The following is a 7,941-nucleotide window of genomic DNA, read 5'->3' as shown; positions in this document are numbered from 1 at the left end:
CAGGAATAATGATACAATTTGGTAATAAACTTACAAACTATCAGAGCTCAAATATCCTCTGGAGGTCTTTACATTGTTCAAGATAAGGTCTGTGTTTGTTGGTAGTATGAAAGTCATTTGTTCTTAAGATGAATCACCAATTAAACCTGAGTTGGATATCTGGTAAAGAGGTGAGATGAATAAATGCAGAAAATGTAGGGGAAAAAATGTAAAGATTAGATAGGCTAAGTGCTTACTTTCCCAGAATTTACAATCTGAAAGATATAGAAATGCTTTAAAGTACCAGCTATTACATTTTGGGTGTTTTTTTTTTTGTTTTTGTTTTTTTTTTTTTTTTGCTTCTTTATAAAAAATAATTTTTAAATTATTTGACAGTTTTTCAAAATGTCAGATTGCTTGATTTATCAATTGAATGGAACATTATTTGAATTGTCAAATTTAGCTTCTAGAAATCTGAAGTTTCAGAACAAGGGCATTTATAGCTTACTAGTACCAAAAAGAGTGGAAAATCATTGTCAAGAGTAAAGGGACATTTTATTTTATTCTATAAGCACTTTTGCCCAAATTAACACTATTGAATAAGGTACTCCTGGCTGCAGCTACAGATGTCTTAAGGCAGTGAACATATTCCTTCATCTTCTTTGTAGCTGTATCTCTGCCACAATGCCAAGTTTCTCTGTTGTCTGAATGTGGAAAAGTGAATGATATGATTGTGGCTAACTGTGACCCTCAGGAACTGCTATTGAAAACCATTCCCTTCAACCCAAGGAGCTTCCTGACTTTCAGGTCTGTCATAGAAAGCTCCCCCTGTCCTCTCCCCTGCTACCCTGGAATGCACAGTTGGTGTGTGAGAGCTTCCTAGGAGCTGTGTACCCACATTTTTAGATAATTATTTCTCTTCATATTTTCTTTTTTCTCTCTGGCAGACACACTGACTTTGTATTTTTAATAATAATATGGAATCTAAATTTTAAGTTAAGATGATTTCATATAAAGAAAAATATTGAGTAAGTAATAATTCATGTGGTAAATGGCTAATAGAAAGTTTGAAATTCAGAGTGCACAAAAGTAATCTTGGGCCTTCATGAAAATCAAAAGTTTGATGTTTAGAGAATTTAAAAGAGGTAACTCTTCAGTATGCTACTTAAGATAGTTTTTGGGAAACCCTAGGAGAAGTTAGGAAGTAGTGTTATCACTGGAGGCTATACTATGACTCTATGGTTAAGCATACCACAGTCCAAATGCCATTTTTCTTTAAGGAGACCTTGTACCTGGAGTCCTCATTTGTAAAACAGGAATGAGATTGGTGTCTGAATTAAATAAGCTAGCATATCAAGTGAATGGTACAAAGTTAGTGCTAGTTCATTCTGTTTGACTCCCCTTGACTATCAGTATCAGCTGTTTCTGTTTTCTTAATGCCTTATGAGGTCATAGGTTTGTACACCCCATGTTGATAATGTTCTCTTAAACTAGGGGAAAACCAGTGGTTAAATACCTAAGTTTACTGCTGCACAAAGATATTAAAAGTTTGTATCAATAGCAATGTCAGGAATAGATTTTCATCTATGTAAGTTAGTCAGCATGCAGAATTCTCATACATATACATCCTTATAACATCATTTTCCTTTCTGGTTTAATAGAAACCGAAAGCTGAAATTCTTTTATTAAAGGTGTTGCAGAATTTTTTTATGTACTTGTTTGTTTAATAATTTCTCATTGCTTTCATTTTACTCTTCTTATTTTGTCTCTTGCCTCAATCTATTTTATCCTATTGTGTCCTATTATGCAGTTTATTGATGTTGTAATACTATATCCTTTATTTTTAGTCTCCTTATATTTTTTGAATAAGACCGAAGATAATTATTTTTGCAAAACAAAGTCATCACATTGCTGAGTAATGTTCTAAACAAAATTTAAGAGAAAAAGATTGGAGGAAATATAGTATGATCCTAAAACTGATTATGTCGACCAGTTCCCTGGTGAATTATAACTTTAAGCATTTCATTCTTGTCCCCAAACAGCTATGTTCTGCCACCAAACATTGCTTTACATCAAAAACCATTAGAATGTTTGACTATTAAATGGGTGAGGGACATAATTAACAACCCTACCAGTTCATGTTTTCAAATACATGTTGTCTTTCAAATGTGTCTTCTCTAGAGATGATTCCAGTGAAACTATCAGGAAAGTATATAGGGGACTTCTTTATGCAAAAGCCAGCAAAGCTAATTGTGAAGCTGCAGAAGAAAAATGAACTTTATAATTTCCTCTCTTTAAATAAAACTATTTTATCTATCTTAATCAATCACTTACATTCATGAGGCTAAAGAAATCAAATGTTTGAGGCTGAGGATGTAGCTCAGTGTGAGGTCCTGGGTTCAATCCCCAGCACTGCAAAAACTAAAATAAAATAAAATATTTGGAAGAATAATGCCTCAAGGCTTGAAAGCCATTAACAAAGAAAGGAATACCCAGAAAAGATTTGGCACAATGTCAGAATCATTGGCAAACCATGTAGTTAACCAAAGAGACTACTTTGCGGATCAGTTGCAAATTCTGGTATGTTTATTTTTAAATGAATCTTAACAATAGTCACACCCCATACACCAAAATCCTACATGGTTCTAGGAAGCCAAAATATTTTCAATATTAGGATTTATTTGGTTTCTGTTTGTACAAAGCATAAAGATAAATTGTAAAAATAAAAATAATAATTTGAGGGTCTTTTATAGCAAATATCTATTTTGACAGGAAAATTACAGCAATTGTACCTGTAGTGCATATTCTAGAACAGACTGCTTAAAGTGAAGAGAGAATAAAAGAGTGTTTGTACATGTGTTTTATAATTCTAATTTGACTACTCTATCAAAGAAAACTAAAAATTATATTTTATAGGTCATTGTCACTCTTATGACAATCTTGTGATTATTTGTACTTAATGTTAAATATTTCCTGACATTTTTACTTCAATTATTTTTAGCTATTCACCCACAAATGCAGTACAGCTGACATAATTACCCCCCTTTTAATTCACAAAAGACATGTATTTACCTATTTGTTATAATGCTTCTCATGCTAGCATGCTGTTTCTGTGACAAGACTACTTTGAACACACAGTAGGTAAAATAATATTGTATATTGCACAGCAACCCCAATAACTGAATGTTAATTTAACCAGTGAAGACAAAGTAATTATAATAATAAGAATTATTATCTTTTAATGGAGTTAAAAATGGCACTCAATTGGTCTTATGTAGCTCATTGACTTAGTAATCACTAGAAAAATCAACCAGTCAAGGTGCAAAATATTTGCAAAGCTGCAAGTAGTTAACAGAAATCCTAGCAGATCTCAGTGTACTATCAGGGTACTGGTACCATACCTAGAATATTTGACACCTGTCAGCTCTACATGACAAAATTATTTTTAGTAGTAATGTAAAGAACAAGAGTGATGACCAGAAAAAGATGTATAGATAGTGAACATTGCTTTTTACTGAATATATATGTGTATATTCATAATAATAGTGCTAGTATAAAAATTAAAAGGAATGTATTACAGAATAAACTGACAATTTTTTAAATTATATAAATGTATCTTCAGTGGGTGTTTATACCTAAATATTGGTCTGTTGTAATAATGCACAATAAATATTACATTAACCAGTAAGTGAGGTTATTTTTCCCCTAGTACTGGGGCTCAAACCCAGGCCTAGCACATGCTAGGCAAGTGCACTACCATTAAACTGCATCCCTAGCCTGTTTTTTTCTTTTTTAATTTTAATTTTGAGACAGGGTCTCACTAAGTTGCCCAAGCTGTCTCAAACTTGGAATCCTCCTGTCTCAGTCTGTCAAGTAGCTGGGATTAAAGATGTGCACCACCATGCCCAGCTGTGTATTTTAATAAGCCAAAATCTTGCAGAATGTAGATATGATTTAGACAAATAAATTATACCACTGATGTACCATTGTTTTCTTGAGTTATCTTTTAGTTTAAAGCAAATGGTTAAAAATAAAAAAGAAGTATATTAAGACTTGATGTTTGAAATAAAATCTGCACCTCTCAAACAAAACAAAGCTCCTTAGACTTGGCGTGCTGTCTCATCTTTGTAACAAAAACTGCATAGAATGACCTTATTGAAGTAACTTAAAATCACTGTGCTAAATTTTTACTATACTGTTTAAAACCGAATTATGTAATACCACAAGTTTGAAGGTAAGAATGCTTTCAAAGCAAGTTTCAGTGTTTCTCAATTGTTAGTTTTTTCTGAAAAGAGTGGGTGCCAATGACTTTATATGTGGAGGATTAACTGTACAATTGGGAATTCTCCAAATTTAATGTCTATTAAAGGACAAATTGTTAAATCGTGCTAACTAAAACTTCCATGTATTTTATTTCAGCTCAATAATAATCAGAGCAATTGTTTAGAATTTAGATCAACCAGACATGGTTTAGGGGAAGGATTATTTTATCACTAGCATTGTTTAGAATTGTTGGCACATGGTGATAATAAAAAGCATCCAAATTTGGTTAGTATTGTTGTTGTGTCTAACTGTTCTATAGTGTGTCCCCTCCATCAGGAAGGGGGACTCTCCTTCTATCAACACATTACTGAATATGCTCATTTCATCTTACCCATAAAACATGCTTTGTACCATGTTGTTTTCAACATGTACCAGGAACAGCCAACTACACAAAATATTCAGAGAAGTGCTGCACCATTCTGAAACCTTATATGTTCATAAATACAGGGGATCCAAGAGTGCTATTAGTAAATTAATACTTGTTGAATAACTGCATGTCAACCATATGCTTCCCAGTGCCTTCATACATGATTAGTTCTGCATCGTATCCCACTATTAACACTATAAAGGCTTTTTTAGCTTATTTAACTGTGGAGGAAACTCAGAGCTGGCCTTAAGTGTTCAATTGATCCTCAGCACTTTTGCTCCTCTTAAGAACACTCCTAGAATCCCCTTTGCCATTTCCTCAGTCCCAGACGCTCTGTGCTGTGCTCCTGGATTTCTGGGATCCCTTCAAAGTCTCTGTGTCCCCACTAAAGTATTAGGAACCTTTTGTGTTCCAACATTCAAAGGATTTGCTTTTCAAATAGGATTGCAGAGTGAGTAAAGCTTAGCACAAAAGCCAATGGTGTGTGGTTTTTTATATTGGGAGTATTCTATATTGTGGGTTATAGGGTCTCCATATTACCTCTCAAAACACAGTAAGTACGTCACCATCCTACTCACATGGTCCACCCTGATACAGTGACATAGCCAAAATCATTGGTTGTGATTGCAAACAGGAAAATAGGACTTGTGAGCTTTGGGGCACTTCTATACTGATGAGGATAGGTTATTAAATCTTTTTATAAAGTCACAGGGCCTTTTTCTATCTTAAAACCCTTCAGATTCAGACAGTGTAGGGAGCTGTACAATCACAACTATATCATCTGCTGTCACTTTCCACATCTGAAAAAAACTTGGGAGCAGGTCAAAATAACTAGATCGGCTCTTTTTCAGTCTCTTTTTTAAAAGGTCAGGTCTCTTTTATTGGGTGTAGATAACAAATTTTATCACTTGTAGCCACATAATTTTGGGAGAGTCAATAAAAAAGTATTGGTAGTGATGATGAAAGAGCTTATTGTTAGGAAAGTTTGTAGAGTTATAAAATCTTTGCCATCTATAATTTTGATAATTTATCCTTTAATACATATTAAGTTGGGTCACCATTTGTGTTTAAAATAAATTCTACCAACAGATAACTATTGAGACATTATTAAGTGCTAGGCATTGCTCTGAGTCCTGGGGATGAGGCAATGAATAAAACAAAAATCCTCTGTTCTCATGGAGCTCTTAACTATAGTTAAGAGAGGGCAGGAAATAAAAACATGAATAAGTAAAATATGTAGTATGTGAGGTGGTGATAAATTCTTTGGAATTAACGAAGGGAAGAGGAACAAAGAGCTCTGGGAATGGAAGTGGGGTGCAGTTTTACAACATAATGCATAATGGTCACAGAAATTGGGGGAGAGAAGGCATAATGAACCATTTGTAATCAGGAAAGGAGCGAGTGCTGTAAAAGGTATCCATGCACATCTTTCAGGAGAGGTGACCCAATGCTTGATCATCGGAGGACCGCAGTCATCATAGGACAGGTAAAGGTATAATTAAGAAGTACTTCCATTTCTTAAACCAAAATCTTGATTCAAATTAAAAGATCTTAACTACTGTACTTTCACAAACCACCCAAATTCTAATTGTCATTGCAAACTTCTTTCTGAAATACCAATAAAATCCACAGACAGGAAGGATAATATCTATTGAAATATTATATTCTAGATAATACTATTTCTCCATAAGACAAAATATGCGATTTGACTTGCTTTTATTTATTTTCAGATTTCTATTAATTAATTAATTATTTTTCAAATCAATGAACAACTTTATTTTTTATACATAAAGGCTGATGAAAAACCATTACTGGTCCTGTTAAAGAAAATCCAACATTTCAATTGAGAAGAATAGTAACTATTATTTACTCGTTAAATACTATTTAAGTTTTCTAACACACAAGTTGAAAAACATCCAGCATGCTTTTTTAATTTCAGTATAGTGGATTCAAGATCAAGTATACAGGTTACATGTATCAAAGCCAGATTACAAATTATCACAGTCATTATCGTCGTCGTCATCATCATCATCTTCATGTTTTCTTTTCAATGCATTTGATGATTCATTGGCCGTATTTTGTGATGATATCTTATTAGTGGTAATAAGAATGTTTTTGGACCTAATAATGATGGATTAATTAGAACATTCTGAACTGCTGATGTTGTGGGAATTGAGGCTTTTACAGCAGGGGACTGTGAAGCAGGCATCTACTGTAAACCTTTGCCCTGTTAGAGACCTTGGAGTCCCTACTTTAGTTGAAACCAACATGGTTTGTGGGAGTTGGTGTGCCTAGTGTGGGACTACTTAGTCTGCTAGTAACTGAACTAACACTTAACCATGGAACTGTTACTCTTCCTGCAGAAGTAGTAGATGGGTTTTTTTAAAGACTTGATCATATAGCTTGGAGCTGGTTAAGCATATCTATCAGGAGGCATTCTAACCTGCATATGGCTTGATCAATGGCAAAGGAGTTTGATTTCTTTGCCTTGCAATATTTAATAAAGAAATCTCTCTGGAGAGGAAAGGTAAAAGACTGGTCAGCTCGACACTGGATTCCAATTTGCACATCTTCTGCGTCAACACATCAACAGTAGCTTTCTTAGAATGGCTAGAATAATTTTAGCATCAATCTAGAATTGTGGTCACTCTATTGGAAGCAAATTACAACATCTGATTTATAATTCTTGGCTCATATTCGTAATCCCATATCCTTCAGGATTTGTGCCATCATCTGTGCATCTTTCAGATGTCTCTGGGGAAACCATCTTAACAGACTCCATGATATCTGATGATCAACTTCTCCAGCTAAATTACCCAATTAATGTATTTCAGTCTGGCTCTTGATGCAACTTCTTTGCCTAGTATAGGTTTTTCAACCCCCTGAAGTACACGAAAATGACCAGAGACGTTCAGGAGAGACCATTTTTAACATAAAAAAAAAAAAGGCTCTGATATACTAACTGAACAAACATATACAGAAAATTAGTCACACACTCCACACTCATCTGAACTCATTATCAAATCAAATCTGAGAAGTGTTTCTCAGATACAAAGGAGAAAACGACAACACGGAACAAGGCAATCCACAGTTAGTACATCTACGAAAGCCAGATACTCTTACGTCACCTCAGTAAAAACCCAGATCCAACCCTGCCAAAGAATTGACAATCCATTTCACAGGAAAAAACAAACAAAAAACAACCACCAAAAGCCGAAATACAGATTCGAAAAGAAGCAGCCCACAAGGAGAGTTGGATCTGTCTACCTCTT

At 34.2% G+C, this 7,941-nt stretch overlaps 1 pseudogene across 1 annotated transcript; it reads right to left on the bottom strand.

The window, feature by feature from the left end:
* Positions 1 to 1,878: 1,878 nt before the first annotated feature.
* On the bottom strand, positions 1,879 to 7,617 carry LOC306654699 (transcription initiation factor TFIID subunit 9-like; annotated as a pseudogene). Its single transcript has one exon. The product of its transcript is annotated as a transcription initiation factor TFIID subunit 9-like (transcript).
* Between the last annotated feature and the right edge of the window lie 324 nt (positions 7,618 to 7,941).

This window comes from Sciurus vulgaris, assembly GCF_902686455.1.
Source record: "Sciurus vulgaris genome assembly, chromosome: 2".
Lineage (NCBI taxonomy): Eukaryota > Metazoa > Chordata > Mammalia > Rodentia > Sciuridae > Sciurus > Sciurus vulgaris.
This window is presented reverse-complemented; position numbering and strand designations above follow the sequence as displayed.